Below are 20620 nucleotides of genomic sequence, written 5' to 3' on the forward strand. Positions count from 1 at the left end.
CACAAATTTGTGTAATCACTCTAGCAGCTGTGGAGAGGCTTGGTCTTAATTTTACTGAAGCGTCTGGTTTTCTATTCGGTTGGCCAATCACCAGAAGGTCAAATGCTTAGGTATGATTAAAGAGTTAGAATTACAAGCTTTTGATGTAAAGGTGCTTGTGGATTGTCATGTTATGCCTGCAGGAATGGGTGCATTCCCCATCATTTTGGGAAGACCATGGCTAAGAGCGGTGAAGGCTATTCAAGATTGGAGGAAAGGGGTGATTACTCTGTATGACAGGAGAGGGGATAAAAAACAGTTTAATATGGATAATCAGAAGCCTGTTGATGATGAAGAGGAAAGTGAAGCTGATTTGAGTGTTGATGATACGACCAGTAGCACCACTACTAGTGAGGGAACAGAAGACACTTCATCCAGTGAGGAGGATGCAAACATGGATGCCTTGGTTATTGATGAGGATGTGCTTGGTGATGAGGTTTCCCGACAAGAAGAGGTCATACAGGAAGAACACGAGGAGAAACAAGTGAATCATGAGCAAAGGTATGCATGTGATGTGAAAGAGTCTGCTTTTGAGTCTTTGGATAATGAACCTGTGTGGAATGAGTGGGATATAGAAAGTCTGCAGGATGATGAGCCTGAGTTGGAGTTGGATGATCAGATGTGCATTAGTGTTAAGAAAGCCATAACTAGAATTGAGGCTATGAAGGAAGAGCAACGCCAGAAGACTATGAATAATGTTGATGCTATGGATGAGACTATGGATGCTGTGATAGATGAGTTTCTATTTGGCCTTGATAAAGATGAGCATACAGGAACTGAAGTGGATGCTTTGGCAATGGTGCCTTTTGAAGGGGAGTTTGTTTTGCCTGTGGTGGCTAGCTTTGATGGTGATGCTTCTTATGTGGATGAACAAGAAAGTGTTATGGCACAACAGGTTTTTTAGGATGAAGCTATCAGCTACTACCCTCAGCAGGAGTTGCTTCACTGGTTCTCCAATATTGGTGCTGACCGTATCAGTGATTTTGGTATTGAGATGAGGTAGGATGGCGTGTTTGTCAGAAGCTTTGTTTCCAGAAGTTCTTATGAACCTTTGTGGGATGTGGGATGGCAAACTATGCCTGTGGAAGATGACAGTTTTTCTTTGATCACCTAGAACAGAGATGTTTTGATTACACTGTATGATGCTTAGAGGATTGATGGAGGGAAACATGGTCATATGCTTTCTGCTGATCATAAATGATTCAGCAGGCTAGGGGTTGGGCAAAGTATGTCAGGTAAAAATCTGAGAGGTGTTTTGGGTCTGTGTACATATGGGATGTGTGGTGTGTGAATAAACTTTGCCCTGAATGCCCTAGCACATGTGTAGGCCGGGTGGTTTTGCAGTGAGCTGGTATATGCACGTGTTTTTTTTGGGAGCAGATGCTGGAGATCTGGGAGTTTTTATAACAGCAGTGTGGTGCCGGTAGTTGCTAAAAGCAAGGCACCGACTGGGAAATGGCCGTGTCTTGATAATAATAATGCTGATGATTATGGCCGTAGGCAGCTCTTGTCATTTTTGGAAGTATGGGCACCGCACGTGAATCAGATGAAACAAGGAGATGCGAGGGCATTGGTGGCCATCATTTTGTGGCTTTGAGGCTTTGAAAAAAATTAAAAAAATATACACTAATTACGTGGCCAACAATCAAATGACCACGTGGAAGATATTGTGGTTGCCAGCGAAACCGTCTGGAAGACAGTCGAAAGGTGGCCGCTTCGACGGGAGGAGAGGGGGTCGCCGGTGATAGCGACCAAAAGGATTTGTTTTTTTGCTTGTGTATGGTTGGCGCAGTGACGAATGGCAGCTGCAAGTGTGAAGGGATTGTGCAGTATGGCTGGGCGCAGCTGCAAGTGTGAAAGCAGGTAACGGCCTTGCTGTAGACAGTAAGGCTCGTGATTGTACATCATGGAACAGTAAGGAAGGTGAGAGGCCGACGTGAAGAGAAGATCGCCAGGCGCAAAAGCTACATTGAGTAGTGAAGAAGAGGGTCGCCTCAACGGTGGTCGACTGGGCTGAGGGGTCGGCTCTAGGTGGAGTTGCTGCAGAGAGGCGAGACGAGGTGAGAAGCCGCCTTGTGCAGGTGACGAGCAACATGTGGTTAGGTGTAGCTGCAGGCTCTCGGTGATCGTGGAGAGCTAACGGGAAGGGAGCACAGCGCAGGTGAAGCTGGTTTTGTTTTGGGAACCTAGGCGTATGGAGCAGCCGCCTTGTACATGAAGAGCCTAGCGGGTATCGTTGCTGCAAAGGAGAGGAGAGATGGAAGTGAGGCGCATGGGTGAAGCCTTGATGCAGCAATAGTAGCTGATGGTACTGCAGACTGGCGCAAGGGGTGACTTTGAAGAGAGAGAGCCATAGTGGACTGGCCGCCGGATAGAGGAAGATACGCTTGCTGGGGCAGCGCAGAAGAAGATGGCTGCTTAGTGGTTTACTGGGGGGCTCTGCAAGTGAACTGACGGGCTAGTGTGGGCCGTGTGAGAAGGGAGCCGTGGTGGCAACTGGGAGGTAGTGTATAGGAGCCGACGGTGACTGAAGTTGAGAGTGGTTGGGCTGAATGCAAGAGAAGGTGATGCTACGTTGAGCAGTTGGTGTTGGTGCTGAAGAGATTGTGCAGAGGCTCTGTGGTTGGCAAAGCTGCTGGTCATGACACACAAAGAGTGGGAGCTACTAAGGTGAAGGTTAGCCGGTGTGGGCGCCTTCTGAAGAGAAAGTAGCTGGTCTTGTGTGGGCGACGATTGGCAGGTAGAGAGTGGATGCTGACCAGAGAGAGAGCCTTGGTTTTTGTGTGTGTTGGCTGCAGTAGAGAGTGGATTGGCAGGTAGAGAGTGGATGCTGACCAGAGAGAGAGCCTTGGTTTTTTGTGTGTGTTGGCTGCAGCAGTAGAGGTGCTGATGTGTGGGCTGGAGACAGTGGGGCTCGCCTACGACACTTGGCAGGTAGCAGCTGGACAGAGAGTAGCCGGGCTACAGAGGAAGTGAATAAGGGTTGCTTGTGGGGCGCCCTATGGAGAGTGCAGAGACCGGGAGATAGAGACTTGGTTGTCAGACGCAAGGGTGAATTCCCTTGGCAGTAAATCCTGGCCAGTCCTGGTTTTTGGTGTAATTGCTGAGTTTGTTGAAATGTGGATGGTGCTGTGTGTTTGCTGAATGATCAGTTGTTTGTGTTGGTTCTGAGCTGTCTTAAGGTGTGGGTGGGTGGTGAATTGTAAGAAGTGTTCCAGCCGTTGGCTGGTGGTGCCCCCGTTCGTGTTGTTATTCCAAGTTTGGGAGGTGAAGGGCTATAGAGGCAGTGGTCTTTTCTTCTTTTTTTCACCTCACACCACACATTGCTAAGGATTACATAAAGTCCTTAAAGATTGCACATGGTTTCTCATGGTATAAATATTTTATTCTTTTATCTATTTATATCTCATATATTTATGATGAATATGAGATCTTATTCTTGGTGCTACTTTTGGGATGATACAGATGTAAAGGGTTGGAGATCGACGTGTTTGAGTAGATATATATTGGCACGTGATCCACGTTGAATAATTATATTTCCTATTCTAGTCATGCAAGTGTTTTAAATCTAGAGCATCAATTTTGAGGTCTAGGAGTCTACCATAATAGGTGCTGGACTTGGTCTTTTTTCACATAGTTTTATCAAGAGAGGGACAATCATCCTTCATTATGGAGGGGATAAATACTCATATAAATATTGAAAAAATATGTGTAAATTCAATCCAAGGAAAAAGAAGTATTCCACCTTAGAAGACCCTATAGTCTCATCGAATAAGGAGATGGTGTACATTGTTAGTGATGTTAGAAATGGCAATGCGGCATGGTATATTAATAGTAGTATAAGTTCAAGCATTAATCCCAATGTATGTTATGTATTTTCTCCCAAGTTATCACCTTGGTCTATCTCTATGGATAATGTAGACATTGCACAATATGGTTATATTTAAGTTGAAACCATAGATGATATTTGTATAGGTGATGAGATATTCGCAAACTATGAGTTTGATTAATTACATACCAATATGAATACTTTTTCATTCATTAACAGATGTCATTTTTTGTGTGTTGTGTGTTAATGCAATCTTACACTTTGAATATAAATGCTTTTGTGTCTTTTCAACAAAATGTTTAATTGTGTGAGGAATACTTTGTTCATTGCAAACATTGAAGGTGCTCACAAATAGTTCATTTTTTATCCTTTAAGTTGTAATTTAGAAGTTATGGATTATATTTTTTGTTAATACAATTTTGACTTTTGCACATTCATATCTCTATATAAATCCTTTGATGTCTTTTAATTTTTATGTTTAATTTGAGACAGTGAAGTAATAACAAGACTCCATTCATAAATGTTGTCTTTTTAAAATTAAGATATGTAAGTAATATTCCAATAAATATCTAGTTTGTTTCTACTTTGTGTCCTATTCTCACCCCAAAAGGATAATGCATCAAACCAAACAAAACCATGCTTTCATTATAATGAAAGTAGGGAGAATGGCGGAACTGTCATTCTCCCTTGGAAAATTTAATTATTAAAGGAGGATGGCACCATTGCTATTATTCCTCCATTTTATACAAGAGGGAGAATTGTAGTGGTGTGATTCTCCCATCAAATTAGGGAGGAGGGGATAATGGCAGCATTACCATTCTACATGCCATGTACTCCATGATGAACTTCGTAGACCAAATGGATTCACTCCATCCATCGCTAGTCCGAGTCGAATATGGCGAGCCTCCTCCTGAAAGGCTTCTCTTCAATGTGCTTCCATACAGGGGAATCTGCGGGCACACGCATAACACCATTTGCGGACCTAGTGTTATGGTGCCAAGTCATCAATCTTGCAAATGGATTTGCACTACTTGAACATTGTTTTAATCCAAGAGATGATGGGAAAGTGTCATAAAACTTTTGCTGGTACCTTTTCTCCTTGCACATCTTGTCTATATCTCTATGTACCACAATGCGGACATTGTATTGCATCATTATATTCTTGTCGATAAAGAATACATTCATTTAGACAAGCATGGTGTGTGTTGTAGTCCATGCCAATCGCGAGTGCAACATTGCTTTTGCTCGACTATGGTCCACTGGCATCTCATTATCTTCTGGCAATATTTAAAGTTTCAATAAGCTATGACACAAAATAGACAGGCTAAGAAAATGCATATAAAGGTACATAACTCACTAATTGCATATGATATCATCACTTACGCAAAAAAAATTGATACGCTAGTATCAGACCATCCAAAAATGCAAGTTCAATATGGATAGGCAAGCACGTAAAACATACACATGTGCTCCACGATATAGTGGAAGACAAGCAAGCTTTCGTAGCTCTTTCTCTTCTTGGGAAATGTATTGCACACATCATGTGATTTCTTCTACCCCTTCGTGTTCCAAACCACGATCTTCTGTTCCATCGTGTAAGGCATTTATCATGTCATCCATGTCATGTTCTAGTATTTTCTCCGAATTCGCCTCAAGTTCCTTGGGTTGTTGGATCACCTCGTTTGTGACTCTTGTTGGTCTCCATCATTTAGGCCGGATATCCACTGGTTCGTCATTGCTGAAGCGCGCATTGCCACTAATTAGATGTTCCAATCGCTCCACCAAAAATATTCCCCATTTTTTTGTATGATTATTGCAAATTCGACGACGTTGAGCCACTTGGTATTTGCAGAGCGAGTACATGAGCAAAGTGTCTTCTCCTCTAAATCAACAAAATTTGAGGGTGTGGTGTCATCCATGGTTTCCATATTGATTTGCAATGGGAACAAATGCTTATTTTTGGAGGGGAATCCTCCCTTAAGTATTTGTGGAGGTAGTTAGTCGGTGATATGGAATTTGAAATGTTGAGGCACGCAATATCTGGAAAGATTTTAAATTTGAATGAAAATTAGTGATCGTTCAAAATAAGCATCGAAAAGGTCGTGGGAATAATCATGGAAAAGGTCGTCGAAATCAAGGTGGAAAAAAGTGTCGAAATACATAAGCATGGAAAATTTATGTTTTCGACTCTTATTTCCACACTTTTTTTGATGAATGTTTCGATATTTTTTTCCACCACTCTGATTTCGACACTCTTTTCTCGATAGTTATTTTGACGCATATATCAATGATGCAGGTTTTTACAGTAAAACATAACCTCGATTTTTCTACGTTTTTGTTTGCGTGCGTGCGTTTTGCTACCTCATCAAGTATACCTCCTTTGCCCTCACTCCCCTCTACTCTTTTTTACATGTACATGTGTTGTAAAATGTTTGTGTGTGTGATTAGGGGTAATTTTCTTGTTTTTTTAGGTTCTCTCTCTCTCCCAATCTCTTCTCCACTTCCTTACCACTCAAGCAAGTTTGCCTCCTTCTTTGCCCTTCCTCCCCTCTCCACAACCAACACTCACAGAGGACAACGCTCGAGTGGTGGAGGTGGAGGCGGTTGTTGTCCAAGTGGGGGCATGGATGGTTCTATGCCCCCACATGAGCGTCCTTCCCCATCTAGTGATTTAGAAGCAATCCACACTCGCGATCATTGTGACGTTTCGACACACATCCCACACCCGATGGGGAAAAATATTATACAATTGTCAATGGCAATGTGGTTTTTGATGATGTCAGGGAAGAGATGAAGAGCCGCATCCTCGCGCTTTGCCACATTGTCTTTGCTAATGACTTTATGGCCAAAGTTGGATAAAGCTAAGAAAGATAGAGTCATTAATCAAATCAAGGATGAGTACAAGCCGGCCGTCGGTAGTGATGTCATCCCCATAAGGTGGATAAAGGACCACATGGTGGACCTCATGAAACATTGGCAGGGAGATGTGACTAGGAGAGTGAAGGCAGGGGGTGAGAAGCCTTAGTACATCAGCACCGAGGATTGGAATAAGGAGAAGCAAAAGTATGCAAGAAATACCCAACGCTACAAGCAACAAGCTTATCTTGTTGTTTTGGTACTTTTAGAATCAAGTGGTTGGTCGGCCGACAACGGGAGAAGAGGAGGACATTGCTCGCTGCCATAACACGTACTTTCTTTTGGAGAAGCTTGAGCGAGAAGGTGCCAACCTCAATTGGGGACGCATTGCATATATGGTAAGTGGAGCAAGCCTTAACCTTATGATTTGTATACTTTCTTTGCCATGTCATGTTCGATCATTGTTTTGTATACCAATTGGGGACGCATTGCATATATGGTAAGTGGAGCAAGCCTTAACCTTATGATTTGTATACTTTCTTTGCCATGTCATGTTCGATCATTGTTTTGTATACCAAAAAAATGCATCTTGTATGGTTTTTACAGGGACCAATACGTGACCCTCAGTGAGGGCTCCACATAGAGTGGCCTTGCCCATGTCTTTCCTCTTATACATACATATTTTGGCTAGCTCACATCTTTGTTTTAACTTGTATAGCTTGTATGCAACTACTTTATGCAATTTTGGTCACATCGAGTATAAAAACCATTTTGATTTTCCATACCATACTATGGTCTTTTGTCGGCTCATCTCGACACAGCTTGTAATATGGTCTTTGATATGTAAATTTCACATCTTGCAATATAATTTGGCCATTGTTTGCACTTGTGTATAATGTACATACTTTGTAACATCAAAAACGTTATGGCACTCCAACGTTTCCAACAAATTTGCTTCGTTCTTCACATGAGAGTACAGTTGACTTTGGTACTCTATAAGTTTGGCATAATGGTGCATCCATCTACAAGACTGTAGAGCTGGAACGCACCATTATGTCCAAAAAAAAATTATACCTACACGCATCGAAATAAGCATTGAAAGTCTCTTGAATCTGTCAAAAAAAAGTGTCGAAAGTTTCCTCCATCTATCGAAAAAAGCATCAAAGGTTTCCTGCATCTGCGCGAAATAATCATCGTAATACCAGTCGAAATAATCATCGAAATAATGGAAGTCAAAATAGTCCTCGAAAAGTCCATCTGCGCGAAATAATCATCGTAATACCAGTTGAAATAATCATCGAAATAATGGAAGTCAAAATAGTCCTCGAAAAGTCCATCAAAATAAGAGTGGAAAAACATGTTTATTTCGACACATGTTTCGACAGATATATCGATGCATATTTTGACATTTCTATTTCGATGCTTATTTCCACGTGTATTTGGACATTTTGGAGATTTGGAGCTTAGTTCTCAAGCGTTAAAAAAGGTGTGGATAATGGCCCCGCATCTTTTAGTGTTGGTATGTGGGAGAGAATTTGTGGAACATTTTTTCTCCATCCCCGATTCCTTCCATAGTTAACCCTACACCTATGGGGGGTACTCTGATGGGTGGTTCTACTCCTAGGTCACGCACTCCTATACCCTTATCCACTCCCATTGGAGGATCTAGTCCATTTCACGCATGGAGGTTGCAACTAGTCTACTCTCCTTTCTTCTATGGCACCTAGTCCATGACCTCATACCACATCCTCATCTAATAGGAAGTTGCCTCATTCTAGTGGGGGTGTTTGCAGGCAGAAGTAATAGATCTACTTCCAATTCCTCATAAGAGGATGTGCATGCACATTAGGTGGTTTATCCAAATGCCCTACGACTTTGGGACACTTCCTTACCATGTGAGAAGGACATATGGGAGTATCATTGAGGATAGCAAGGGGAAGCATGTCATAGCATGCATGCATCATATTGTAAATCTTTTCAAAAATATATTTGGGATATTAATTGGAAAAATCAAGATAATGTAAAGAATCAATACATTCTAAGTGTATTGAAGACAGAGTTTCTGGTGCCACTCCCTGACTTACAGTTTAATGAACTTAAGATGCTAGATTGTATGTGGGGACATGTGAGTCAATCATCGATTCCATCAAGGGTGGTGGAATCAAGCCACCAAGAGAATCAAATAAAGATTGGAAGAAGGTCAAAAAGACATACCGAGAAAATCCTGATCTATTCAAGCAACAAAGTGAAACAGCTTGAGTACAACAACACAAAAGAGGGGCTTCTCATCTTGGATCGGGTAAATTTGTAAGTATTTAAACCCTTAACATTTTGTATTCAAAACTTTGGTTTCCAAAGAATTAAAACTTATATAAATTGATCCTTTTTAATGTGTGTTTAATTTAGGAAAATGTGGTGGGTCGTTCTCCTTCTTGTGAGAAGTAAGATTATGTTGATAAATTTTTTGCTTTGAACTATGATTCTATGCCTATTGCAAGTTACTTGTTTTAACAAGTTTTAAAAGTTTAGATTCCTTGGTTTTATAAGCTTTTAGAAATTTTTGTTTTAGTATTGCTTAATCTTGTGTAATATAGGAAGATGAAGAAGAGACAATAGGCGAGGGGGACGAGCATGATCATGATGATGATGATGAGGAGGAGGAGGATGAGTAGAGGGCTGGCTTATTGTGTGACTATGGAGTCTTCATCATCATCAAGGAGAAGCTGCGAAGAGAAGATATGCTACTGATTATGCCTCAAGAAGGTTGGTTTTGCGAAGTTTTGCCTCAAAGTTTTGTGTTTGAGCATGGAAAAATGCTCAATGTATAAGGGTTGCTTAATGGGATGGAAGAATCCCAAGGTTCTTTGCTTCCAAACAAAGAGTGTAAGAGGTGCAATGCTTGTCTAAGAAGGGACAAGCGGTTATGGGCTTGGAAGAAGTCCATGGTTGAGCACATTGGAAAGAGTGATGCTCATGTTTTTGCTCATAGAAGATGGGCAATGTTTGGTGGTAGCTTTTGGTGTTTTCACATTGGTTTGCACCTATGGTTTCAATTGAGAGACCATGTGAAGAAGCACCCTTGAAGTTTGTATGCAAGAAAAAGCATAGAGAGTGCAAGTTCATTTGGGAACTTGCAAGGCCATGTTGATGGCTATGGGAGAAACCTCAATGAGAGAGGTTTAGAAGAGGCAAAGAGATTGAAACAAGAAGGAGATGCATGTTAGAGCTCAAATTGGGGAGCTCTTGAAGGCCATTTGGATGGCTATGTGTGAAGCTCATGAAGAGGGTGTGTTGAGGTAAGGAAGAGTAATATCATGCAACAAAAAGAGGTTGCATATTGGAATCTTGAAGTAGATGATGTCAACAACCATAAGGATTATGTTATACAAGCAAACGTGGAGATACTGCTATAATAGAAGAGCAGCATATATGGTAGCTGAATGGACAAGACAATGGCAGGCAGTAGAGAGAATCACAACAAATGGCAGAGAAGCAAGTCTATTTAAATAGACAATGGAGTACGGTGCTAAAAGAAAGCAGAGAGCTGCCTCTGTAGCATGCTCAAAGAGCAGATTTAGGAGATCGATCACTATAGGAGCTGGGATGAGCTCCAACAGAGGAAAAACAAGCAAGCAAGCTACAGCTAGTCACTAGCGCAGTTCAGAGGAGGCAGCCAGGTAGTAGCGCAGTTCAGAGGAGGCAGCCTGGCAGTAGCGCAGCAGCAGCAGGAGCCGAAGCAGGCTGACTGACACCCAAGACAAGGCAGGGGCTGCTGTGGCAACCTCTGATGACAGTCACATCAGAAGAGGTAGTCATCACCACCACTCAACAGAACACTCGCAGGCAAGAGGCGGCAGCAGTCCGATACAAACATTGAAAATTCAGTAAGAAAAAAGATGGTGTGGTAGTGAAGCAAACATCGCCATGGAAGCAAGAGGAGACCACGTTGTGCTGAAGAGCCGTGAGGATGAAGACGACCACAGGTGTCAGTGGGTCCGTCAGTATATCTGGCGCATTCAATTTGGGCTCGTCGGCACACAGCAGGCGTTCACGTTCAATTTTTTTAAAATATATATATATATATATATATAAAATAATGTAACCCTTATTGGCATAAGGGTATATTCCCTACTTCCTTCAATGCTGGAGCGGTTTTTTTTCTAAGGTTCATAAACCCATAACTTTTTATTCACACACACCTTAATTGAAGATCACTCATCTGCATAAGGGTCCGCTGCCCGGCTTCGGCCAAAAAGGCTTTGTAATTTTGTATTTTTCACCCAAAAATGATGATGTGCAAATCATCCCCACGAGCATGCGTGCTCAAAACAAAATTTTTTTTGTAATCATCCATGGTATGAGGGTAACCTACCCGAGCTCACCGAGAAGCTCAAAATGGTTGTCGTGTGATGTGTGCAAGAGCGATGCACGTGTGAGGTGCATGCGCATGGGTTGGATCCCACCCAAACTTCCATGTTCAAATGGACTAGGTGTCTAAGATGGTAGATATGGGCACACATGTTTGGTTAATGAACACTCCAATGTATCATTGGGGGGGAGTGTTGAGAGGTAGTGATTGCGGTTGTGAAATGCTACATTGATATGGGTGATGGATGATGGGTGAGTTGTGGAACACCTCGATTAAGAGGGGGCGTTGAGAGATGTAATCGCGGTTTTGTGGGAAAGCACCCTAAAGGTGCAAGATATTGTGGTGAGATAGGAATGCCACATGTAATATTGCATGGTGTGTGAGAGTTGACCAAAAGAGTGGAAAAGGAGTTGCCACATGGATGATGATGTGTAAAGTGGGATAAGGCTAGAGAGCCTATATCATTGTATGGTTCATTGTGATATGCAATACAAGGGAATAGTGTTGAGTGTGCAATCTCTCTCTCTCTAGTTATGGAGTTCTTAGTGTGGTTTAATCCACCTTAATTCTTATGCTTAATCTATGTTCTTCACCATGATCAATCCCATTTCTAGAATCTTAATAGTATATTCAAATGTTGCAAGTAAATTTCTTAATCTATACCCAAGTGCTCCACCTAACTACTGACAAATCTCAGGCCAACTTTATATTTTCTAGACTTCTTTCTCAACCTTAAGAATTTCCCACTAATGCTCTCGCCCCCGAGGATTTGTCGACACCTGACCCATCTCCACCATGGTCAACTCAAGAGGTTAGTCGCACTCTACCACAAGATATTCTTTAGCCATTTTACTGATGATTCTATTCTTGAGTCTTTGTCTGCTCTACAGAGTACGAGGGTTTAATAAGAGTCGGGAATCCTCTACTCAAGCCAAAGTTAATGTTGAAAGTGTTAATGCAAATAACACCTTTTGAGCCTACTCGGTGGATTTTGCCAAAAGCCTATTCGGATGTTACTCCAACGAAGCAGTTGTATGTACCATACCCTCTTCGAGCACACAAAAACCAAAATTAGAAGAGTTATTGCATTTGGCTAGAGAGGGCACATTATGGTCAAATGTGGCACGACACATAAAGCTGGCAAACCCACACTTGGTAGATCAATTGGAAATCAGAATTGTTACATTCATGATTAGTTACGGCTTCCACACGTGGAGAAAGGCTAATCCGTCCACACGTGGAGAAAGGCTAATCCATCCACACACGAGGGGGTTATACAACCATTGTCTCACAGATAATGCCAACCCCAAATTGGAAGATTTTGGTATATAGTCGACGGATTGGAGGAAAGAGTACCTTATCATTCTAGAATATAGCCATCAATATATGTGTGCACCACCAACACATAGAGTGGACCCTTTATACCACTAAAAAGAAGGTGGATACGATTGGAGTTTCAAGAGGCACAGCAACAAAGAGATTCACGTGTCTGCTACAACTTCCTTATATTCTTGCCAGCAACATTTACAGATATAGGAGAGAAAATAAAGCAATTGCTAACATGGATACATGCATGGCGCCACATTCTAGACTCAGCAACTATCGCCAGTGTTCGATTCTTGAAACTGATCGTGATCGTCATAGATCAACCTCAAGAAAGATATGATGGATATGGTGTTGTGATCAGCTGCAATATTTGAAATGAATCAAGGACCTAGTGATAGAGGCATGATGCTATATTATCATCACCTAAGGTGTCTATCCATATACATTCATGTTAAATTCGAGGATATGGTTAGCTTTGGGTTATGGAGATCACACGGTACATTTAGAAGAACCCTCAAAAAGCTTTAGCCATGCCAGAACTTCTATCGTCACTCATGAGTTCAACGAACCAGTTCTTTAGACCTTTGGTAATAGGTTTTGAGGGACATAACCTACATTGGGTATGGGGGGGATGTTAATCCCTCTTTAGATTAACAAATATTCTCCTCCATTTGAGGACATTAATAAGTGTCATGTAAAGGCACTATAAAAGTTATACATTATGAGATATTGACCACCCGAGGCCTTAGTTATGAGATATTGGCCACCCGAGGCCTTAGTTAAGTAAGTTTTGGGCACCCAAGTGTGAATAAGGGCCAATTGTATATAAGGCATTTTCTCATAAATGAATGGACATAATTCCCCTTTGTGCTATGAGAATTGTTCTTGCTTTTGTCTTGAGAGAGAAATCGAGAGGGAGTACTCTAGCACATGTGCCTTATCTATAATTATATGTTTGTATGCTTTTATGGAGGAGTGAGAGAGAGTGATTGCCTTGTGTGCTGATGTGAGCAACTCTACAGTGACAGTGTGGAGGTGGAGCTTCTAAAGTGATCTTGAAGACCTCAAGGGACACGAGCTCAAAGAGTGCCCTGAGACAGTTGTGTTCTATTTCTCTTTCCAAAAGTGAATGCATTCCTTCTTGAAGGTGTGGTAGCCCATAACACCGTGGTTGCTATATTTCTTTGAATAAAGAATAAAACTTGGCATATAAATATACATTTAGCATTCCAACCCAGTATAATGTTGACAATCTTAACACACCTGAACACAAATTTAAAACAATCTTCTGGCAACTGGATTATCTCTCCTTGGAAGCCTATACTCCTCGCCTCCATCTGGTAAAATAGATTTAAGATAAAAACATTAGCTATTGCAAGATATAATTTTCGAATAAAAAAAGAAGGTGAAGGATAACACGTTACAAAACTCATTTGGTGGATCAATATTTGAGGCGAATGGCATTTGACCAGGCTTGTAGACAGCAAATCAAAAAATTATGTTTTTGTCTAGTGCCTATGCACCGAAAATCTAACTTATCAGGCTTTTCATAGTCCACAAACATTATATCCACATGAAGTTGATACGCGATCTTTCACAATCTTAGATTATAAATTCCAGGGAGCCCAAAGCTCTTGTTTTGTAAGTATCTCGACCATACAAATCTAGCAATAATCTAGGTTCTAAAATATAAAGATATTCCCTGTTGGAAAAGGAATGCATGAATAATAATATAAATTTATCAAATAAAACATAAAAGCTGCATAAAAAGCAAGTTTCTATATATACCATAAAACACTGGTGCTCTCTAATAGTTCGATAATTGGAGATGTTGTTGCTTGTCCTTCCCAAAATGGAGGGTTTATGATTGAGCCATAAATATTAAATATATTATGAAAAAAAATAATACCTATATTATAGCAACCGTAAAGAAAATTACCTTCAATATCTTGTCGATCACCATCACCATAAACAAATGAAAATGATCTCCTTGCCACATCTATCCTAAGCAATATACCCTTTATATCAAATATAACACTCACTACACTAATCATTTACATAAGCCTTTATGGTCTCTCTCTCTTTATATGTGTGTGTGTGTGTGTGTGTGTGTGTGTGTGTTCAGTATTTTGTGCCACTTGAGCCCGTTTTCGTTAAGAAAATAAAAAAGGTGGAATCATCCCTATTTTTTGGACAAGGGAAATTTTCCCGGTTTCGATTTCGAAATGACCACCAGATTAGCCTCATGTTCGGACATTTGAGGGCGAGGCCCCGAGTGGGAAACCCTACCCTGCGCAAGAGGAAGCTACTTCCGTTGCTAGCAACCAAAAATCTGGTGCACGGAGGGGGCATAGGGGTCCCACATAAAGATTCCTATGATGGCCATGACGATGAGCACCTACAGTTCGATATGAATCAAGGCCCATCTGATCGGGGCATGATGCTGTATTACCATTGCCTAAGGTGTCTTCCGGCTTACATGCATGTCACATTTGAGAACATGGTGGACACAGGGTTCTAGCGCTACCACTCAGCATTCAAACACACACTCAAGAAGCTTCAATCACAAAGGAATTTCTACCGGCATGTGTTCAGTGACCAGGTCCTTAGACCTCGGTAAACAGATTCTGAGGACATAACCTACATTAGGAAAGGGGGGATGTTAATCCCATTTTGAATTAACAAGCATGCTCCTCCAATTGAGGACATTAATAAGTGTCATAAAACGGCACTATAAAAGTTGTACATTATGAGATTTTGGCCACCCAAGGCCTAGTTAAGTAAGTTTTGGGCGCCCAAGTGTGAATAAGGGCCAAGTGTATATAAGGCATTTTCTCAAAAAGAAAAGACACAATCCCCCTTTGTGCTATAGAGAGCTCTTCTTTGTGTCTTGCGATGCGATATGGCCATTCTCTAACTTTTGGAATCGTCATATCGCTCCGTGGATGGTTTGGGTTAATTTTATTACCACATTATTGTTTCGTTCACCGCGCGATATTTATATTGGTCCACATTTGGATTCACCATATGGCGCGGTGGATGGTTGTCGATTGATTTTTGGCTACTAATTTTGCCTTCTCTTTTCTAGTACTACCATGGCCCACACGAAACAAACTGTCAGGAGAGTTTCAGTGCCAGCACCAAATCCAACGCCGTTCCAGATCTTTCAGAAGACGTTCATCACAGAAGATGTTCAAAGGACCTCGCAAGCGAACCTGTGCTCCCTAAGGTCAAACCCAGCACCAGGCGGAATATTTCAAAGGCCTGGGTCTCTTTGAAGAGGCAAAGGAAAATGTTTGCGGAGATAAGGAGGGCGCAGGCAGCTGTGGATCTCCTCATCCCCAAAGCTCCTTTCTTGAGGATTGTCATATCCATTAGTGACACAATAAAGATGAAAGGTAACTTTAAACGGTAGATTAGTGCCGTTGCATGTCTTCAAGAGTCATGGGAGGACTTCCTTATAGACTTATTGAATGATAGTGGCATTTGTGCTGCCCATGCTATGAGGTTCACACTAATGGACAAGGACATGATAGTAGTAAGGAGAGTTAGGTATAGGTATGATAAGTTCATGCCACCTCTTCCATTCAAGAATACGAAGGCAACAGAAATCCTCTCCATTCCTCCTACTTTGAAGAGGAAGAGGGATGCTGAGACAAGGTGGTGATTAAAGAGGTGACAACACCAGGTCCACAAAGTTGGAAGAGGCTGGTAAAGGGGGCAAATTTGAAGGGAAAGGAGACAATTTTAGAAGAGAATGTGGTTAGGGATGAATTGGCAGTTGGAAGAGGCTGGTAAAGTTGGAAGAGGCTGGTAAAGGGGGCAAATTTGAAGGGAAAGGAGACAATTTTAGAAGAGAATGTGGTTAGGGATGAATTGGCAGAAAACCTTCTGGAGTTGGAGAGACAGAGAATAATGTGACAGACTTAAGGCAGTGCCTGCTCAGATCATATGCAATGTCTCGTACACCACCGTGAGCAGGAGGAGTACCTCCATATCGCTCCAACGGATGTTTATATGCTCGTTTAAAAGAATAGGGAGATCAATGATAGTATTGTGCTTACTTGTTTATTAAGGTGTGTACTCTTCACCTTTTTTTGAATGCTTCCTTATTTTGATTTCTTTTTCCCTTTCCTAATGTTTTCAATTTGCAGGGCACTATTTCAAGAGCTTTTTCCAGACCAAGAAAAGCAAGTATATATTTGTGATCCCTTGGTATCAACTGTCCTCATTGACCCATGTCTGAAGAGGACCTTGCTCCTTATTTCTAGGGAGTTAGTCCGGGTACCTGCTTTGTTGTGCTATCATATGTAGAGAAGTATGTATTTTCTTTGGATTTCAAGCTGTTGATGGAATTTAAATTATTGGTTGCCTGTGTTAGGCTTCCTAATTGTTGATTGTAAGTCATTCTTACTTTATATCGTTGACTATAGGGCATGTAAGAGGGCAGTTGCATTGATTGAAACTCTATGTCCTGAATTTAAAAAGGATATAGAAGAAAATTTCTCAACCAACCCATTTGCACTCTTGTGGTGGCTGGCACTTAGTCACAAATCTCTAGAAATTCCTCCTTTCCAAGTGCACTAATTTTGACAGCCATGTAAGTTTCTTGTGTCATTGTAATATAATTTCTCTATGTTCATTTCATGAGAGATCCCGCATTATTCTAATTGACTTTTATGTTATTTTGTAGTCTGTTTGCTCACACGAGTTCTAGCAGTGAAGTGTGCAGACAAAGACAATAAGCATTATCCTCAATAATGCAATTACACCTGATGACCCTGACTCGCCCCACTTCCACCAGTTGTTGGCACCACTAGTGCATCAAAGAAGAGAAAAAAGATTCCATTTCATTCTCCTATGAAGCAAATGTTACAGCTTTAAACAAGGAGTCCCTGAGAAGGGAAGCAAGGGCAAGGCAAAGATGAAGCTTCCATTTGCAGGCAAGGGCAAGGACAAGGTAGGCAAGGTGCCAATAACAAAGGAGACAGAGCCGAAGGCTAAGTCAAAGGAGGAGGCAAGGCCAAGGAGGCCAAGACTAAGGAGGCCAAGGCTGCTACAGAGCCCAAAACTGCTTAGAGGCATTTTTTATATGTCTAGAGCCAAAGCATTGTAAAGATTATGTATTTTTATTGAGCTCAGCTCATTTTTGTATAAACATTGTGTATTTTTATTGAGCCTTACTCATTTTTGTAAATTGAATTTTAAAGACGTTTGCTTCAAAATCATTATGAGTACTTTGTAGACACATGTCCATGTAGAAAATTTTCATCACATTAGTCATTGCTAAGATACAATAGTTCAGTAGAACAAGTCTTACAATGACTTCTATTGGGCCTAAGTCCCTTTGATGCACATCTTTGGTTTCATCTATCAACTTGTCTACATCTTCAAGGTCTTTCTTGAAGCTTTTAGATATCTGAATAGGTTGATCATCTGTATCCCCAACAGAGGAATAGGAGTCATCATCACAGAAGAAACAACTTAAATAGTTGGTCTAGCAACCTTGCTAGGGACAGTCCTCTCATTAGAAGAATTTGCATCCATGGGTGGCTTTTGTATAGAGCTTTTAAGTTGTAAGATATTATGTTCCCTTATGACTAGTCTTTATATACTATTTTGGATGGACTCCAAAACCATGGACATAAAAAAACCATGTGCTGTAAATCTGTGTGCCACTAAACCATTTTGGAATAGGAACCCTGGTACCTACATTGAGTTAACCATTAATGTGCACATACAAGATAGCTTTAGAGTAAATTTGTTGAGCTATATTATAACTTTAATATGAAAATCTAACAATTATTCTAAATTCATAGTTGTTACAAGACAAAAATTCATTGCTCAAAAAAACACTTTTTTGAGGGCAAGGACTTTACAAAATTAACATACTTGAAGTAGCTTCAAAATTCAAAAAATTCAAACTCCACATTAACTGAGCAATATACCATCAACATCCCAATCGGGATCTAGCAAGGTCTTTGGCTCTAGTCATTTTCAAATCTCCTATTGTTCACCTTGAATCGTGCTATGCTAATATCCTCACCTCCCGATATTGAGGTGCTCTTTAATATTTAGGAGGCTCCAATGTCTACTTGCACCTACAACTTCCACTACACCATAGGGCAACAAAATGCATATGTCAAGAGGCAAAACAACTCGTTCATCTGCTTGCATTGGGACCCAACAACTATTCTTTTTCATCTACCGCTCGTAGTGGAATCATATGTGTAGTGTGGCACAAGCTTTGAGACACCAAAATGAGACACTAGATTCTACTATATTGCACTTGAATGTGTCATCCTTATGTATCCCTTCTACACTCCTCCAATGGTCTCCAAGCAAGCCTACCATATCATCACCTAATACCTTCTTGTACACAAACATGGTAGGTGTTTATGAGAAACAAAATTAATCGTACATCTTGGCAAAAAGATGTATTGGGCCCAACTAAGACCCACAAATCGAGAGGGCTTTGCAAACTTCAAAGACCCTTGTATATCACAAAGCATCTTTGATTTCATGACCATTACAGTCCCCAAGCATTTGGAATTGGCCATTCTACAGAAGATAGGGGTGGAGATGTGATTATCCGTAGCTTACCAAACCCACCATCCTGGTTTGACACAAGATAGGAGTGGCAATAAATGAAGACATTTTCCTTAAGAAGTTCTGCACTTGTTTTACAAGAAATCATTACTGTTGAGATATCGAGCTCTAGTGAGGCGGTGGACACTGATGACCCGCCTGGGGGATAGGCCCCGCACTTACACCACTGGCATGGTTGGTGAGATCTTGGGTGATATGCGGCCAGTGGGATGACAGGCTGTGTGACAGCCACTCTAGAGACTGGCATAGTTATAGCGCCAGCTCATTTAGTCGGGTTCACACTATAGAGAACCCGTGTATGTATTTGGTTGAGTACCTTTCATATTGTGTGTACTCTTATTCTTGTATATGGTGTGTTGAGTGTTGAGTAGAGAAGAAGAAGATTTTCAGCCTCTCACCTTGTGTGTTCTCTATTAGGGTTTTGTGAGTGTGTGTGTGTGCTTGCAAGAGCTCAAGCTCTCTTCCCCCCTGCATCTTTTCATGGTATCAGAGCCTGGTTCGTGCTAAGGGCTGAGCTGCAAGCAAGAGAACCACAGGAAGCGGTACGAGGGTAAGAGCTGCAACTACTCTTCCCTATTGTGTTGGTGACTACACCCTTGTCGGGAGCTCTACGGGAGGCACCGGCAAACGATCTCCGATTGAGGAGCTTTCTTCGCTGGAGTGAAGCTACAGGGCAACTATACAGTCCTTCGGGCGCGTCTGGACCTCCGTTTTTCAGAAAGCAGGCGATTTCGAGCTCTGCAGGTAAGTCATCGATTCTCTGCAGAACTCTGTTTTACGAACTGCAGGAAGACAGATTGACTGTGCAGACACTGTGGGTGCTGCAAAGAGGTCTACAGTTGCCATTGGGTGTATGTATGCACATTGAAGTCACTGATTGTGACATTTGGGTACTCCAGTACCGCTGTGCAGAAAATACTGCAGGTTGTGCAGAAAAACCAGAGTGCAGTTTCTGGTAAAATTGTGTGTTTGGCAAGATGTCTAATGATGGCATAACATAGATTGTGGCTGAGAAGCTGGACAAGAATAACTTCCATGCTTGGAGGTTCAGGTTAACAAATTTCCTGATGGGAAAAGGTTATTGTGACTACATAGAAGGTGAGCATGAAGAGGCACCGGAGATACCGGATATAAATCCGACTGCTGCAGATGTGAAAGAGTTTAAAGATTGGAACCAAGGAGCCAGGAAAGTAATGTATTGGCTTTCCATTAGTATACAGGACACCATGATTGGGCACATTCAGGATGCCAAGTCCCCCAAGGAGGCGTGGGACACCTTGGTAAAGCTTTATGAAACAAATACCAAGGCACGTAAGATACAGTTGAAGAATGAACTTCATACTGTGGAGAAAAAGAGCATGTCTGTGAATGACTATGCGTTGAAGATAAAGGGCATTGTGGAATCCCTTGCATCTATTGGTGTGTCAGTAGATGATGATGACAAGGTGGAAGTCTGTTTACGTGGTCTCGGGCCACAATACAAGGCGTTTAAGACGTCTATTCAGACTCGGGAAAACATTCCCAACTTTACAGATTTGGTGTCTATGCTGATTATCGAAGAGAAGAGCTTGGGTGAAGACCAACAGTCTTCA

This window comes from Cibotium barometz, chromosome 24 (genome assembly GCF_041138505.1).
Source record: "Cibotium barometz isolate CiBa-2024 chromosome 24, ASM4113850v1, whole genome shotgun sequence".
Classification (NCBI taxonomy): Eukaryota; Viridiplantae; Streptophyta; class Polypodiopsida; order Cyatheales; family Cibotiaceae; genus Cibotium; species Cibotium barometz.